Genomic DNA, 18,919 nt, shown 5'->3' with positions numbered 1-18,919 from the left:
TTGCCAGTATTTGCCAGGCAAAATAGAGATGGCTGTAGAATCACCCAATAGAAAGCTGCTATGTTATCTCTCTATGAGGTCATGGCTTTAATTTGGCAATAATAGTGAGGCTGATCCCGGTGAGAGTGGGTGAGAGTGGGTGAGAGTGGGTGAGAGTGGGTGAGAGTGGGTGAGAGTGGATGAGAGTGGGTGAGAGTGAATGAGAGAGAGTGAATGAGAGAGTGAGAGAGTGCGAGAGAGAGAGTGCGAGAGAGAGTGTGAGAGTGAGAGAGAAAGTGTGAGAGTGAGAGAGAAATTGTGTGTGTGTGTGTGTGTGTGTGTGTGTATGTGTGTGTGTGTGTGTGTGTGTGTGTGTGTGTGTGTGTGTGTGTGTGTGTGTGTGTGTGTGTGTGTGTGTGTGTGTGTGTGTAAAAACTAGCTTTAACTTGTTACTGCAAGATCTGGGTACTTTAACTTATAAGATGTAGTGGTATATGTTAATGGTCACAGGGAGAAACTGGTCCATAGCCTTTACAAAGTGTGAAACATGAACACTACTGCAGATAAAGAGTTTTGCAACTTCCCCGGGCCTTTTCCTGCCACAGAATGATAGGAACTCGGCAAGTCTATACAAGTAACAACTGAGGCAAGGTCACTGATGGTACAGTATGACTACAAAGTTACCATGTACCCGAGTCTCAATAGTAATTCTAAGGCATGTTACTGCTGTCCAAGGTTCTGCATGTGATAAGTTCAGCAAATCCTTTGCATTAGGCCGCGGCTATGCTACAGTACGTGCGTGCACACGCATGACGGAGCGCCGTGACGTCACATGCTCCTGTAGTGCAAGCGATCTGTGGCCTGTGATCCACAGTGATGGGAGGCGTGTCCTTGATGTCACATGAGCGGTTCGCCCTCATTGGCTGAACCGCTCACATGACCCGGCCCACGTGAGACAAAATAAAAAAAATTGGTCTCATGAAAAACCAGCCGCGCTGTCGCTCACGCGTGCTCTATGAACACCTGCATACACTTAATGTGTTTGATCGCGCTGCGCACGCGGACGCTCTGCGCATGGATCGGCCTTATGTATAAAGTGCTCTGCTGAGCATAGTTACTGTAAATTGTAGAATAGGAAAGATATGTACCAATATATTAAACTCAAGATGTAAAGGTGCCTTTAAACTCCTTCTGCATAGTAACAGCAATGAAAGAGACGTGGTCTTAAGGCAAAGTGTTACTTCCATTGTACTGTATCTTTCTGAATTTAATATACGGTAAGACATGGGAGTTTTGACCCCAGATACAGGGATTTTATATGTGAGGGCAAATAGGGTAAATAGGGCAAATAGACTCCTAAATGCACATTTAAGAGATGGTAAAAAAAAAAACATGTGTTATAGAAAAAAAGACAATAACTGTAATGAGTCAAAACAATGTCTCTGTAATCCTCTTCTCATCAATAATTTAATAAGCAAGTCTGAGGTTATTTCCAAACTATTCATTTACTTTGTAATATAATTATCCAGTTATCTGATTCACAGAAAGTGTAACAAATTGTAAACATCATATTAATTATATGATTGAAGCTACATCCTTTGATGTTAAATTGTTGATGGTTTTTGAGGCTGCTCTGTGGAGCAGATTATGTAATTTGTTAAACTGTTTACATTGCATTGCTGCATACCATGATATATTGTTAATACTAAAATTACCAATACATTGTCATGAACTAAACACAAATCGTCTGTAACGTTTTGTCCATAAGTTAATATTTGTGATAAATACCCTGGTGCTATATTCCCAATCTATGTACTTACATGATCATTTTTCTTTGCTCTTCAAAAAATGCATTTTGATTGATCAGAAACCGTGAATAAAATACCACAAAATTACATCCGCATATTTCCATATTATCTTTCTGGTTACGTCAACCCCATACTCACCAGAGTTCTGCTGATCCAAGCGGCTTTTGGAATGATTGCCAAGAGATTCAATGAGTAACTCCATAGATTAGCCATTGGTTAAAGAAAAGATGGAAGACAGGGCGATGGCTTCTCAGTTCTCTGCTGGACATTTTCAAATGTAATGAGGCCATTTATATCAGTAGAACAGTGTTCTTTAACCTTTTTTTGTTTAAGAACCCCTATAGTTATATTGAGAAATTCTGTGGAATCCCAGCGCGTCTGAGATCAGATGCATTGTAAGGAACCTCAACCCTCTCTAATAGCGAGTCTGAGATCAGATGCACATTGTAAGGATCCCCAACCCTCTCTAATAGAGCGTCTGAGATGACATGCATTGTATGGAACCCCAACCCTCTCTAATAGAGCGTCTGAGATGAGATGCATTGTATGGAACCCCAACCCTCTCTAATAGCGTGTCTGAGATCAGCTGCATTGTAAGGAACCCAACCCTCTCTAATAGCGCATATGAGATCAGATGCATTGTAAGGAACCCCAACCCTCTCTAATAGTGCGTTTGAGATCAGATTCATTGCAAGGAACCCCGACCCTCTCTAATAGCGCGTCTGAGATCAGATGCATTGTAAATTCTTCTGTATTTGTTACCATTTTCAAATGACCTGCAAATTTCCGGGAACACTTTAGCGATGCCGGTGAGCCTAAGAGTTCCTAGGAACCCCTGCTGAAATACACTGCAGTAGAAAATATCCCACACACTTACAAATTTACCTGTAGTCAAAATACATTTTGAACCTGCACACTCTAGATTATGAAGGCTTCTCAGATTTCTTTAAGTATGTAAATTGTGTCATATTCACTTTGAAAACACAGAGAAGCAAACCTTGTTATGGGTTTTTGTTCCAGGGAAAATGAAAGATATAAAATAATTTCGTTAAGGTCACTGAGCGCTGATTCTGGATCACAGTTATATTCACATTTGGTCTCAATTTCTCCCAAAAATCAGTTTAATGTCTGTGTAATAAGATAACTGTGTAAGGGCAGAGCGATCTAAAAATAAAATAAAATGCTTTAGTAACATGTTCCTAGGCAGTAATAATAATGACACCCTAGGTATTGTAAAAAGCCCATAGACTGGCTGTAATGTAAATGTTGAAACCGACACATTCCATCGATGTAAATGTTTCACAATCAAGTTGGCACGAACCATCAATAATATCATTGCACAGATGCTACTGTGGCTCTTATTAACAATTTATCTCTTGTGCCAGGCCCTTAAAAGAAGTGTATTGAGGATTGTGGTCAAGTAGCCTCTTGCAGTATCGCCAGTGAAAATGCAATATGTTGCTCATATTCTGTACAAAGATCTCATACTGCCATAGTACCAAGAGGATTTTGAATAATTTTTTAGAACTTTTATTCTATTGTTTGTTTTATGCGTTGGGGAGGGGGGAAGCGTACAGAGAGAAAGAAGAGGTGGGCGGGGAAAAAAGTATACATACATTTGTATAAATAAACTGATAGTGTTTATCAAAAAAACATAGGTAAATTGGTGGTAACAACTGGGGAGAACCAGGTGTCTATCCTCAGGGTATGGAGAGCTCTTAGAAATGGTGTGTAAGTGTACTTTAGACCCTTTGAGTTATTACATTACTGAGGTATTATTATTACAGGATTGAAGCAGGGGGTCTCCGGAGCAGAACTGTGTTAATTTCAGGTCCAAGACCCCCTTCTTCCAGAGATACTTACAACCGTAGGGGGCACCGGTATCTGTGCAGTTAGAGAAACTGTGTGCCTAACATAATGGCGATGTTTAAATGTCCCGTATCACACAGGCCAATAGGAAGCTGTGACGTCATCTGGTACGGATTCTTATTGGCCCGCGTGACCTGGGCATTTAAACTCCACAGAGATACCAGCACTGCTACAGAGGTAAGTATCTCTGAGCAGAGGGAATCCCCAGAGCTGAAATTAATGGGTTTCAGCACTGAAAACTCTCAATCCTGTAATAAAAATAATAATAATCAATTAAACCCGTATTGCTGCTAGTAGGTAATCATCTACATTATTCCCATCAATTGTTCATCAACCATAGGTTCAAAGTAATTTTTAAAAAAAATGTACAGGCATACCCCACATTAACGTACGCAATGGGTCTAGAGCATGTATGTAAAGCGAAAATGTACTTAAAGTGAAACACTACCTTTTTTACACTTATCAATGCATGAACTTTACTGCAATCGTCATATACGTGCATAACTGATGTAAATAACGCATTTGTAACAGGCTCTATAGTCTCCCCACCTGCGCACAGCTTCGGTACAGGCAGGGAGCCGGTATTGCTGTTCAGGACGTGCTGACAGGCGCATGCGCGAGCTGCCGTTTGCCTACTGGGCGATATGTCCTTACTCGCGAGTGTACTTAAAGTGAGTGTCCTTAAACCGGGGTATGCCTGTATATAACATTTAAATACTCTGTCCTATTCCTATCACTTCTACGAGAATAAGTGGCGGCTTGACTTAATTTCATTAAACTCCTGCAAGTTTAATATCTTTGTATTCCTACAGCATTTCAGTGAAAGGACAGAATAGCAGTGGAGGGCATAAAATATCTTGTAGAAAGCCTACGTCAATAAAACATTGTGTCTAACTCCACTAGTTTGTAAATTCCACCGGAAATAACATTGCTACTAAAGCAAGACTTTCTAATCCTACTAATGCTTCTTGAGTCACACTCCCAAGTGGAACATAGTGATGAAAAAAGATTGTATTGTATGTCTTTATTTATATAGCGCCAAAAGTGTACTCAGTGCTTCACAAAGAATACAGTACAGGGAATTATAATTATACAATAAGTGCAGCAAAATCAGACAATAGGAAAGGAAATCCCTGCCCCGAAGAGCTTACAATCTAAGAGGTTTAATGCGAAATTTACACAGAGACAGCAGGTGAGGGAGTAAGTGCTGTAGATGGCAGTGCTTGGTCACAATGGGTGTGGGACAATAGCCATGAGTGCAGGCTATTGGGATGCTTGATTTGTGGGATAAAATTTAAGGAAAGTCAGTGTTAAATGAAAAGTTTAACACCATTTACAGGGGAAGAGGTGGCAGGGACGCATGAGTGAGATAAAGTGTGTATGTCTGGCTTCAGGCTTAGGGGAGATCCCCAGCAGCAGGAAGGAGTAGATAGAGGGTGTGAATAGAGGATTTTTGGGGGGTGTTTTTTTTGAGGGGTAAAGAAATTGTTAGGAGAGAGGTGTATAAATAATGGTGCAGTGGGGAGTGGGGATGTTGTAGAGAACAGAAATGCTCACAAAGGAGTGAGGAAACAGTAAACAGAAAAAGAAATAGGGAGTGCATAGTGAGATGCAGGAGGAAAGAGTTCCAAGGTACTGGAGGATAAAAGTGTACAAATAAATCACAGATGATAAAAGATGGACGAACTTACAGAAATTAGGTTTGCATCAGGTGATGTAGCACATTTTTATAGTTTCACCTTGGGATCCATTTTAATAACTCCAGTTTCTGGCAAATTCAAACTTTGACAAAAAACATTTGCCCACCTCAATTACCTAACAGCCGGATGTCAAGTACCTCGACACATTCATCATGTCTTTTTATTGTATGTTTAATGAATAAACCACAGTTTTTGAGCTTGATACACATAATGTTGCCAGGTGTCCAGTATTGAACCAGACTGTACTGTATTTGGACATTCTGTCCAGTAAAAAGTTACAGGTAATACTGGACATGTATGTGTATGACCTTTCTGAACATAGTGACCTGACCGGCTTGAGGGGCCGCAGGATTTCCCAGAGCAGGGCTGTTGCTAGGAGGCTGGGCAGCTTCCTCCATCCTGATTGGCTGCATTATTCAGCAGCAGCCAATCAGGAGGAGGTGTTAGGAGCCTGGGGATGGGCCAAGTAGAGGAGGAAACAGCATGGAGCGGAGAGAGGCGTGTGCGTCGAGCGCATTGCACCTTTCACCATTGTGTCGCGTATTTTTGGAGAAGCCACCTGGCAACCCTAGATACACAGCCCTCAAGGCTGCCTTTGTAGTTTACACCTGTCCTGAAGGTGTCTCTTAAATATTAAGGGATTAGCTAGTTATTTAAGAATTAAGGACCTTATTCTATATCTGCAAAAAGCGGCTGATCGGACCGTTTTGGGTAAAATTCCCCATTGGCTGCTTAAAGAATATGCCACGATGGACCATATATACTAAAAAATGCTACTCCATAAGGCATCTAATGGCCCATTCAAGTTAATGAGCTGTATGTAAGGTGTCCTCCGTTGCCAGAACATTTATTATGGCATAACACTGCTTAGTTAATATGGCCCATAAGCCTTACCCTTCTACTACATGGTTATAGATGATAACTATGATCAAATACATCTATAGCTATAATGAACTATGTATCAATACATCAGATTTTATTACACCATGGCAAGTGGCAATCAGAATGAATATGACATGGATAATATTCTGTAAGATTGGATGTTTGGATCCCTAAACCAACTAAATTCCCATAAATATGCTTCTACGTTGACAGATGTGACACACTAATAATAATAATAATAATAATAATAATAATTCTAAACTATAATCTCAATATGTTATTACAATGGGGGGAAACAATCGCCCACTGATCATGAACTAACCTAGTTTACTCATGCCGTGATCTTATAAATGAAAGTGTATCGTAGGCATGTAGGAGGCTTGTGCAAATTCAATACAGGTACAATAAATACTGAACTGTATGTGATGGAACATTTTAATACATAATAAAGGTACATTGTAATTGGCATTCTAACCACAATTTTTAATATTTGCCTCAAAACTTCTTTTAAAATAGGTCTCTAATTGGACCTGTCATGCATTCACTGTAATAAAGTACATATTCTTTTTAACAGACAAAACAATGGCAACGAGTTGGAACAGTGAAAGAAAAAAAAACAAGGATAATTGCCATTACTTTTCCCAATTAAGGTTAGTGATAATAACACTGACAAACAAGTGTTTCCTTTAAAATGTGCTAACACGTTTCAATAAGCATATTAATCTTCACTGAATGATTTTTATTGCACAAAAATAAAATATAGTTATGATGGGGTATTGTGCAATCTAGCTAATTAATTGGAAAATTACATTAATATGAATACACAATTTCTTTGCTTACCATTAGAGTAATAAAATAGTGTTACCTCTGAATCATTTGGCTTTTCACTTTACATGCTGGATCAATTAACACTTACAAGCAAGTGACATAACATGTTCAGACTATTATCCACAGTACACTGTTATTTTTGCTTGATTTGTATAAATGATGGCCTTGTAATAATAAAAGCACATGTACAGTATAAAATATAATTATTAAGTTAGAGAGTAACTAGACATAAGGGTGCATATTTGGAGAAAACATTTGCAACCTTGAAGGATACCTCTGATCTATGTAATATGGAGTGTGACGTTCAGAAACAGGGCAAGAAAATATGTGTTGGCACTGTGCATGTATTAGGCATATAAATAATTAGCAGAGGAATTAAGCACTTTGGGTAGGACGTTGGCATAGTGAAGACACGTTTGCATTTTTAAAGCTACAAAAGTGCGTGTTGCAAAAGATTGGTTTTCAGGAGAGGTGGAGGGAGGTTGGGGATGGAGGTGGCAAAGTTTAACAGACATGGAGACAAAATGTTATGAGGAATTAAATGGATGAACACGTGATCAAGTAACACAGGAAATGGAGATGGTTGTAGCTGTAATATTTAGAATAAAGTGACTTGAGATCTGGGGTAAAGGAAAGCTAATTTGTCACTTTAACTATAGTGGGATAAAGTAAAATGGGAATTTTATCCGTGAAAAACGGAACAGCGTGGTTTAGGAACATGTAAATATTAGACGGATATAACATTAGACTAGACACAGACCATGTACCTTGAAGACGAATGGTAACACTATCTAATAGCATGGAAAAGATGAGCTTAGAACAGGCCTGCACAACTTGTAAAGTGAGAAGGGCCGAAATGCTCCAAGGAAAACAGATTTGGGCCGCACGGGTAAAACAGCATTTATTATTAAAAATTATACATTTCTTTTTTAAAAAGCCTGTCACGGAAGACCAGCATTTTTAACACCTATACCTTCTTGGATCAATCCACTAGGCAGGACAACATTGTTGAATAAAATGGGGTTTATTTGGTGAGACTGCAGACATACTATAAAATGCACAAACATCATATCATCTCCCCCCAGCACCCTTCATCATCTCCCCCCAGCACCCATCAGCTCTCCCTCTGCACCCTTCAGCTCCCCCAGCACCCTTCAGCTCCCCCAGCACCCTTCAGCTCTCTCAGCATCCTTGCTCTCCCCCAGAACCCTTCAGCTCTCCCCCAGCACACTTCAGCTCTCCCAGCGTCCTTCATCTCCCCCTAGCAACCTTCAGCTTTTCCCCTAGCACCCTTCACTTCTCACCTAGCACCCTTCAGCTCTCCCCCTAGCACCCTACAGCTCTCCCCCTAGCACCCTACAGCTCTCCCCCAGCACCCTTCAGTTCTCCCCCAGCACCTTTCCGTTCTCCCCCAGCAACCTTCAGTTCTCCCCCAGCACCCTTCAGCTCTCCCCTAGCACCCTTCAGCTCTCCCCCTAGCACCCTTAATCTCTCCCAGCACCCATCAGCTCCCCCAGCACCCTTCAGTTCTCCCCCAGCACCCTTCGGTTCTCCCCTAGCACCCTTCAGCTCTCCCCCTTGCACCCTTCAGCTCTCCCCCTAGCACCCTTCAGCTCTCCCAGCATCCTTCAGCTCTCCCAGCATCCTTCAGCTCTCCCCCTAGCACCCTACAGCTCTCCCCCTAGTACCCTTCAGCTCTCCCAGCACCCTTCAGTTCTCCCCCAGCACCCTTCAGTTCTCCCCCAGCACCCTTAAGCTCTCCCCTAGCACCCTTCAGATCTCCCCCTAGAACCCTTCAGCTCTCCCCCTAGCACCCTTCAGCTCTCCCAGCACCCTTTAGCTCCCCCAGCACCCTTCAGCGATCCCCCTAGCACCCTTCAGCTCTCCCCCTAGCACCCTTCATCTCTCCCAGCACCCTTCAGCTCCCCAGCCCCCTTCAGTTCTCCCACAGAACCCTTCAGTTCTCCCACAGAACCCTTCAGTTCTCCCCCAGCACCCTTCAGCTCTCCCCGTAGCACCCTACAGCTCTCCCCATAGCACCCTACAGCTCTCCCCCTAGCAACCTTCAGCTCTCCCAGCACCCTTCAGTTCTCCCCCAGCACCCTTCAGTTCTCCCCCAGCACCCTTCAGTTCTCCCCCTTGCACCCTTCAGTTCTCCCCCTAGCACCCTTCAGCTCTCCCCATAGCACCCTTCAGCTCTCCCCCTAGCACCCTTCATCTCCCCCTAGCACCCTTCATCTCCCCCTAGCACCCTTCATCTCCCCCTACACCCTTCACCTCTCCCAGCACCCTTCAGTTCTCCCAGCACCCTTCAGTTCTCCCAGCACCCTTCAGTTCTCCCAGCACCCTTCTGTTCTCCCCCCAGCACCCTTCAGTTCTCCCCCCAGCACCCTTCAGTTCTCCCCCCAGCACCCTTCATCTCTCCCCCAGCACTCTTCATCTCTCCCCCAGCACCCTTCATCTCTCCCCCAGCACCCTTCAGCGTCCCCCCCCCCCATGCCTACCTGATCGTGGCGGCGGCAGAAGAAGTGGGGGCGGGCCTCAGCCAGGAGGAATGGGGGGGAAGCGTATCTCGGCAGCGTCTCATCATCTGGTATTGGAGCGGGCTAGGGGGCAGGGAGCGCGTCAGCGCGTCATAACTGACTGGAGCGGGCTGGGGGTGAGGGAAGCATATCTGCCTTGTGCTGGGGGAGTGAGCACATCAGCCCTCTGCTCGGGGGGTGGGGGGAAAGCACGTCAGCCTTGTGCTGGGGAGGGGGAGCGTGTCACACAGCTGGAGCGCGCTCCTTGCCTAAAAGGGGGGGGGGGGTTGAGGGGGTCGTCGCGGGCCGCACAGGGAGTCCGGCGGGCCGCATGCGGCTCGCGGGCCGTATGTTGTGCAGGCCTGCCTTAGAACATGAGTAGGCAACATTATATATACCTCATGTGTGTCCCTTAAGCCCACAAAAGGGTTGTGCATTACCCACATATATACAGTACATATGGTGCACAGGCAGAAGGGATATTGGAGCCATGGTTATGAGTTTCTCCTCTCCTGTCAGCTTCTTAGTGTTGGCATACTGAGGAGTACTGCCCCGCTCCCCTCCTTACACTGGGAATTAGTGATTAGCATTGTCCTTATGCAGCTCAGGGAGTGGGGAGAAGCTACGATCCAAACCAGTAACATCTCTGCCCCCCCTGCACTGGGCGGAGAGGGAGAGCGGGCAGCAGGGGTGGCTAGCAGTTGAGGACAGCAGATGAAGCCCCCAAGAGCTGTATATGACCCCCTGCCCAATGCTTTAGCCCCTGTCCTAAGTACAAGAATAAGGAGCTCCATGTTGGGTATAATGGGAATAAATAGATGGGGCAATGTTTAGGATGAGATTAACAATACTTGGAACTGAAATCCAAGAGACAGTCATATTTTCAAAGGGATTGTAACCAAGAAGACTCCATATCAGCCACTCCATCATTTTCCTATTCCTGCTGTGGATAAGCTACTTTAAATATCGTCCTGGGCTTAGTCATGAACACGTCTGCACACACACATGCATCCAATATCAACAGTGAATAGAAACACGAACAATACATTTATGAAAGCTTCGATTTATATACTTTATAACCACTTATTTCAGTGACCCTACTTGGGCTTCCCTGTGTATCCTGTCTGGAATGAACTGACTGCTTGCACTCTGTATTTCTCTACTCTCTCTATTATGTTTCCTGAATGGGGTAACATAGATCATGTTTCATTTATACTGGCTCATCTCATTCACTTGGGGATGCTCGCCACAGGGATGGACCTTCAGTCGTTTGCCTTCTTCTATATCAAAATAGTCCTAGAGGTACATATTGGGCAACCCCTAAGGGACACGGATCTCCCATTTGAGAGCCTGTATTTATCTTCTTCCATACTTTAGGGGGCCTAGCTATAAGGCCGCTTCCCTATCTACGAAACAAAGAAAGGGCTGCCTAACCTATACTATTTATTTACATTGCTATGTACAGGTGAGACCTCTCCACTGTCTCTCCTCCAGAGGTCTGAGGGTGGAATCCTCCTGCTATCCTATTCCTCATCTCCCTCTCACCCTCCCATCTCTGGGTAGAAAAGAGGTGGGGTTACGCCTCTGATGAGTCATCCTAGATAAGGTGAACCATCCAGCATATTCCAGAAGCAGGGTGTGGCTAGGCCCCCTGCTGGTCACTTCACAACATACTATCAAATGGGTCATTACTCTGAGTTAACCCTTTGAATACTCTTTAACACCTTAGTTCGATATAATAACACCCAGAAGAGGGGTTACATACAATACAAATATCATGTGATATCCTAATTAAAGGGAGTAACGCTAGTGAATGCATTTCTGTGAGTGCAACCTTTATACCTCTAATCTAAGTTATTTAAAATAAGACCAAAAATAAATAAAACCTTTTGCATTTATGTGCTTACTTATAAAGTAATGATGAAAGATTGCTTCGTATTATGGACACATGCCTTTTAACTAAGCCCTTGCAATCTGTTCCATGGTTTAATTACAGATACAAAAAGCTTTTAATACAAAACTACATTTTATCAAAGTAAGGTTTGCATAAATAAATGGTTAGTTTGTGTCATTTAAAGGAAACAAACATCTGTTGTGTTATTTTGTCACAGTACAGACACAGATCAAAGTACAACATATTAGGGCCATTTTAAAATGCCAGAATGAACCATGCTTTTCCTTACTTAGAACATAATATTCACCGTGAAGGTATGTAATTGTCATAGAAATATTCCTGGAAGTGATAACCATACTGCAGCAGCTCTTAGCTGCCTCTGTGTTAAAAGGTTCAGTAGATGGATAAGTAAAAAGGTAAAGAAGTATTAAAAAGAAAAATAAGAATATTGCAATTGAACCGCTTGCTGAATATTTTAGAAAAGAAACGGTGTTTAAAGGCATCAAGATAAGAGAAAAGGAAACTAAGATAGCCTTATTCATGGATTATTTATTGTTGTTTGTGTCCAGAATCCAGAAGAGGCTATAGAAAGAATATGTCGGGTATTCGAAGAGTTCGGAAAATGTTCGGCTTTTAAGGTGAACGCAGGTTAAACTGAAATACTAATCCTATCAAGTAAAAACAATATGAAATGGGAAGGAAAATGCCCATTCAAGGTAGCTAGGAAACCACTTAAATATTTAGGAATTTATATTGATCCGGAGGGTAAATATCTTTACAAAAATAATTTCAGGGCAATTATCCCTAAAATAATCACAGAATTAGAGGGGTGGCAAAATGTACCACTTAATTAGTCCGGCAGATGTCAGATGGTTAAAATGATCAGTTTTGCCAGATTAATTTACCCTCTACAGATGTTACCAATATTATTGAAACACTCCGATGTTAAACTTCTAAATAAAGCTATTTCTATGTTTATCTGGAGGAAAGGGAGAAATAGAATCGATCAAAAAAAAAGAAGTAAAATAAGAAAAGAGAGATCCTCGCGAGTAGAGTAAGCAAAGAAGGATGGGGACCGTGCTGGTCCTTTCTTCCATGTAGTAACAAAGGAGGGAGCGGGAGTAGGGGGTATAATACTTTACATTGGACCAATAAGCACTTGATATGTTACAAGCTTTCCAATCTCTCAGGGTAGGGGTAGGACCAGATGAAGGACCCTGAGAGGTTGGGAAACTGGTAACATATCAACTACTTGTTGGTGCAATATAAGGCTGCGTCCATAGAAGGACAAGCAGCGCTGAGGCGTGCGGACGCTCCGCGCTGAGCCCCTGCATCCTCAATGAGGATGCCTTGAGAGGGGGCTCACGCGAGCGTCCGCAGGCGTGAGGATGCTTTGGAGTTTTCAGCCGAGCGCCAAGCTGTTTTTCAGCGCGCTGTCGGCTGAAAACACCCAATCAGCCTTAAGCAGCGTCAACGTCACGATGCCGTGACGTCGGCACCGTGACATTGATGTCAGTGTGTCGTGGGCGATTGGCCCAGCGACGTCACTGCCCCGCCTCCAACCACCTCCCCCCGGCTCCCTTCGCGCATGCTGGCTCGCCTGCAAGTCCGTGGAATCGCGCTGACTCAAGCAGGCGAGCCTCAGCGTTAGCGCGCATCCGCTCTCCTCACCCCTCTATGGCCCGGGCCTAAGGTATCATACCCCCTACTCCCTCTCCCTCACTACACACTAGTAAGGTGGCAGATAGAGGAAGCACTTTGTTAGCAAGTAAACAATAAAAACAATCAGCAGATCTGTAGTGAAAGGGAGGTGGCATCCAGAAGGTTTGCTTATAGTTTAAATATCAGTTACTATATATACCATAGCTGCAGTTCTGTCTTTCCTGGGGAAGATGCATCCAGGTAATTTTGGAGCCAAACTGGAGTGAAAAATGGAGCCAAACTGGAGCCTTTTCATCTTCCGTCTCCTTGAATCGATTTACCAATGCTCTTTCCCGATACTTGCTCTGATACTTGCTCAGCGTAAGGGCGACACGACAAGGACTTTCCCGATGCACCCATTAAGTGATGTTCAAATCCCGTGTGTCGTGGCGCCATTTTATTCCCTTTTCTTTGCAGACGTAAAAAAAAACCTTCCAGTTCTCAGGTGACACAAACCCCTCTGCTACAACTGACACAGATTCTTAGCCAGACTTCAATAACAACTTCTTTAGGTTTTGCACAATCGGAACAAACTGAAGTGAACTTGCAGCAGGGAATGATTGAGTATTAAAGAAAATTGGGACGTATAAGGGATCTGTCTGAACATTCAGGATGAATGCTTACAGGAAGTGACATCACCTTCTCCGAGGCTACGACCCCAGTAACTGCGTGTACATGCGCGTCAGCGCCTGGCAGCATGTGCACCTGTGTGAGCTGTGACCTGTGGTCTGTGGTGAAGAACAGGAGAGGTGGGGGAGGGGGGGCATGGCAGGGGCGCGGCCATGACATCACGCAGCTGGTTTGCTCTCATTGGCTGAGCCACCGGCGCGACGTAGCCAATGCTCGCCCGCCATGCCAAAAGACAAAAAAAATTCTCTTTTGGCAAAAGTGGTCGCGCATCGTGCGCCCACGCACACACGCCCACTGGGGCCTGCCCCATAGAGGGCTGTACCTTGTGTGCGGCGCGCACGCCGTTGCCCGCGCAGCCATGGTTACCGGGGACAAAGCCTATGTCTGGTAGCCCGGGACAAAAATAACTGCCAGACAGATGTGAATATAATTGTGAGTTGGAATATTTAGGGTGTTTCTCAGCTGCAAAACTTGGGGTGAAATTAGAGCACAAAAGTACAGCAGATTATAAAAGATAAGGCTTAGTCCCCAGTTGCTGCTGCAGCGCTTGCGGCCACCTCGCTGCGTGGCGAGTTTTCAGAGATACTTTAAAATTGTGAGTAGAACTAGTGACAGAGCGCTATGCCACGCCCCCTGGTGATTCAGCCAATGAGGGCGAACCTGCAGGGTGACATCCTTGCCGCGCCCCTGTCACGCCTCCCCCCGTCACGCTCCCCTCCCCCTTTTCCCCTGCAGCTCACTGCAGACCGGGGAACTCGGCTGCACACGCCGCCAGCCTGGCAGACGCGCAGGCTGCGCAGGCACTGGGGCCGTAGGCTAATGAGTCATACATTTGTTGCAGTATTTTTACACTGGTGTTGCACCTGAGAAACTTTGATAAATTGATCTGTTACCCTGTTCCCAATAGATTAAGCATTTAAACAATTAGGGATCGGTCTGATGTCAATATTTGCAGGAGATCAGCAATTTTAATCAGAGTGACCTTCCTACCTTCCGGAAGAAGATACAATTTAATGGCTCTGTAAATATAAACAAGGTTTTCGGTTTTTCTGAATTGTATCCGTTTTCTTTAATGATCTACACCAGGGGTCAGCAACTTCGGTCCTCAAGGGCCACGAACAGGTCAAGTTCTCAGGATATCCCTGCTTCAGCACAGGTGGCTCAATTAGTGCCGAGCTACCAACAGGTCAGAGCTACCAACCAATAGGTCAGGTTTTCCGGATATCCCTGCTTCAGCACAGGTGGCTCAATCAGTGCAGAGCTACCAACAGGTCAGAGCTACCAACCGGTCAGGTTTTCAGGATATCCCTGCTTCAGCACAGGTGGCTCAATCCCACTGACTGAGCCACCTGTGCTGAAGCAGGGATATCCTGAAAACCTGACCTGTTTGTCACCCTGGAGGACTGGAGTTGCCCACTCCTGATGTACAGTATAGATTATCATGCAATTAAAGGCTAAAACTACCAAACAAGAGCAAGTCAGACGTGAATTATCTGTTTAATTAAAGCAATATATTGTGTGAAAAGTAATCAATGAAAGTGCAATAATGTACCCGGTTTTCCACAATGGTTGATCAGGCTCACTAGCCGTTGTTTGCGGCTTCACACAAAATGGCTTTTTATTATTCACGGATAAACAAAAAGAGCCATATGTTAAAGCCAGGCAAAGTTTTGCAATACACACCGATTTATTTAATTGCAGCACTTGGTAGGTAGTTACCAACTTGAATTACAGCCACTTACTGCTCTGCTCAAGCCAGCAAGGCTGCGGCTAAAGTAAATCATTGGAATACGACGATGAGCTTGTTTGTTTGGGAGTTGGGCAGAGGTTATGTTAATATGCAAAGTGCAAGTCCGTTTCAAAGAAATGTGCGCTGTACGATAGTAAAGCTCCTTTCTAAACGCAGTTATAAAGACCCTGTCCAATCTGGTATACCTGCCCACAATTACAGCAGGCTGGATACAAACTAAAAAATGTAGCCAGAAGCCATTCAAATTTAATTTTACTTATGTTTTGGATACAATATTCATTTCCAGAACTTTTGCATAGAATTGTGCGCATAAAACCCTCCTTTATACACGATACAAAAAAATAACATTTAACAGTGGACATTTTGACTGTAATGAAATAACAGCTGTTTACTACTAAAATGTTTATATTTGAGGATTAAAGCACGGTACAAGCTTAAGAACCAAGCGGTGGATCTTGGGTAATCAGTTCTAGATGTATGCCATCTTATTAGATGTACACTAAAGAGAGAGAACAGTGCCCACTAATTTAGTGTGTGTGTGCACTCGACTAGCAGTTGTTTTATTTGCATAATTTAAAAAAAACAGCTTTTAATAAAAGTGCATTCAAAATAAACAAACTACATGAAAGCACAGGTAAATAAATTCATTAATTTTTATTGTTTTAATTATGTCAATTATGCAAATGCACATACTAAATTAGCGGGTGCTGTTCTCTTTTTTTCATTGTCAATTTTTTTTTACCCACTCAGGGCACATCCTCAGAGAGTGGAGAAATTTAGTGGCTTAGCCATTTGAAAAGTACTAGGAAGAATAACCTTGAAGTAGTATTTATAGCAGGTGGCTCAATAGTCCCTGCTTCAGCACAGGTGGCTCAGTCTTAAACTGAGCTACTGTTTGAGCCACCTGTGCTGGAGCAGGGATATCCTTAAATCCTGACCTGCTGGTGTCCCTTGATGACTGGAGTTGCCCACCCCTAACCTATAGTATCTTATTAGATGGTTCAATCTAAATGATTCTTGAACAGAATAGAAAGAAAAGCTCTGGGAAATCGAGCAAATGATCGTTCTCTTCTCAACATATTGTATGCAAGAATTAAAACAAGATGGAAAGTACATGCAGTTAAAGCAGCAGACCAAGCGGCAATTTTTTTTGTTTTTTTTTATTCCTCTTTAATATGTGCATCAATATAATCCACACAATGATAAGTAATTAGCTAAGTTGCTGATCGATCCGTTCTCCTGTGATCGATCTGCAAATATTTGGCTCGGGGGTTCACTAAATGGCTGTCAGTGCAACAGAAGAGGACCAAAGATGCAAAGTTCTGTGGGGAAGAACATGTGACCAGGCAGTCACAAGATACAATCGGTGCACTGCTAGAGAGAGGACAGGGCTCAAAAAGGGGTGTGCCAGAGCTTGTTTCAGAAGAGGAAGGGGATGTTACTTTGGAAATGGTTGCTATAGAAACAAAAAAATATTGTTACATTATAATACATTAAAAATGTAATTCAGAGTTGTAGTGGTTTTTTTTAAATGCTAAAAGTATTTTCTCATAGTACAGAACTGGTTAATTAAAAAAAAAAAAAAAAAAGCACTTTTGGATATTGCTTGGTATGTAGCTTTAAATATGCACTGTGCGTGTAAGTTATGTTTTTGATTTATGCAAATATATACATTAGAAAGATACAAATGTAATGCTTTATGTATTTAGATCTTTTTTTTTTCTTTGCTTTTTAGTTTTTTTTGCATTATTTTGACAAGTGACATACCAATTTAGGTATTAGCTGCCAATTTTTTTAAATAGCTTTTTGCTTTATAGCTTGAACTGCAAATGTGATTGAGAGTTAGTCGAATGCACAGCTATGACACATACAAAAGTAATTGTTTCATATCCCACTGTGTTCCCTCATCCCATCACTTCTTTCCTGCCAGTTGTTTTTGTATAATTACACTGCTGTATCTGTGGAGATGCTTAATTATTTACAGGGGTGCTCAACACCAGTCCTCAAGCCCCCCAACAGGTCAGGTTTTTAGGATGTCCCAGCTTCAGCACAGGTGGCTCAATCAGAGGCTAAATTGAAGACTTTAAGCATTTAAATTAAATGTCAGGGGAGCGTGCACGAGGCCTCTGTAAGTCCCTTACCTAGTCACCAGCGGCTTCTGATGATGCGTCGGCATGGCAACCCGGCGTCAAATTACGTCGCTGGGTCACTTGATGTTACATCACCATTACAACATGACATCACATGGCGTTGTGACGTCAGAAAACGCTGGATAAAAGGTAAGGGGATGGAAGGGGGGGCAGGAGTAGGATGGGAGAGCAGGCATGGGGACGGAGACGGAAAAGTTTGGCCACCCCTGATCTAGGCCTTAGTGCAGGGATGGGCCACCATATATATCCCTGCTTCAACACAGGTGGCTCAATCCATTGCCACTGATTAAGCCACTGTTTGAGCCACATGTGCTGAAGCAGGGATATCCTAAAAATCTGACCTGTTGGTGCCCCTTCAGGACTGGTGTTGCCTACTCCTGCCTTAGTACTTCATTTTCGGAAGCATGCGAATTGTAGCTAAATTCATTTTAACCTGGTTAAATCACCAATATGGTTTAGTAGCTATTAGACTTTTCTTAACCTATATTCTATTGGGCTGTAAAAACCACCCACAGTGTGCTCAACACTTTGCAGAGGAATAATTGCAGAGAATACAGATGTAGCAAGTGTTACTGATCTCATAAACGCAATGTGTTGCACTGGCGCGTTACTTAACAATACTTTAATGCATTATTTTCTCTGCTAACTCATTAATGGTGGTAATTAAATCTGCTACATTTGCATGTGCTGTTGGAGATTAAATACATTATATCATGTGTGCTAGAAGCGTGATGAATAACACTAACATCCATTTTAAACACAGTCCCCCGAAGAAACTCTCAGGAGTGAAACGCGCGTCGGGGATTTCTGACATCACAGTGTGTGACATCATGGCCTGTATTATATCATGAGCAGATGCCACATTAGATTTACTGACTCCATATTACATCCGATATAGTGAGCTGGGACGCTGCCAATTGCACCGATCACAGGATCAGTTTGAATAGTTACCACCACTGAGTCATTATGTTTCTATCTTAGCACTATATGTAGAGACTGCCACTTCTTTCTTCTCTCTTACACACACACACACACACACACACACACACACACACACACACACACACACACACACACACACACACACACACACACACACACACACACACACACACACACACACACACACACACACACACACACACACACACACACACACACACACACATACTGTACACACATAAACACACACACACACACACACAC

General features: G+C 43.3%; 1 protein-coding gene across 2 annotated transcripts in view; it reads left to right on the top strand.

The window, feature by feature from the left end:
• The window catches only part of NLGN1 (neuroligin 1), a 476,103-nt gene that overhangs the window by 74,061 nt on the left and 383,123 nt on the right, over nucleotides 1-18,919 (top strand). Inside the window, exon 2 of one of the 2 annotated variants that reach the window (XM_075570760.1) lies at nucleotides 6,813-6,888. The exons of the other annotated variant lie outside the window; for it this stretch is intronic. The gene's annotated coding sequence lies outside the window, so the exon portion shown is untranslated. The remainder of the gene's footprint in view (nucleotides 1-6,812; nucleotides 6,889-18,919) is intronic. 2 annotated transcript variants of the gene reach the window in all.

This window comes from Ascaphus truei, chromosome 14 (genome assembly GCF_040206685.1).
Source record: "Ascaphus truei isolate aAscTru1 chromosome 14, aAscTru1.hap1, whole genome shotgun sequence".
In the NCBI taxonomy this organism is placed as follows: Eukaryota; Metazoa; Chordata; class Amphibia; order Anura; family Ascaphidae; genus Ascaphus; species Ascaphus truei.
The sequence above is the reverse complement of the archived record's forward strand: the minus strand, read 5'-3'. Positions and strand labels throughout refer to the sequence as shown.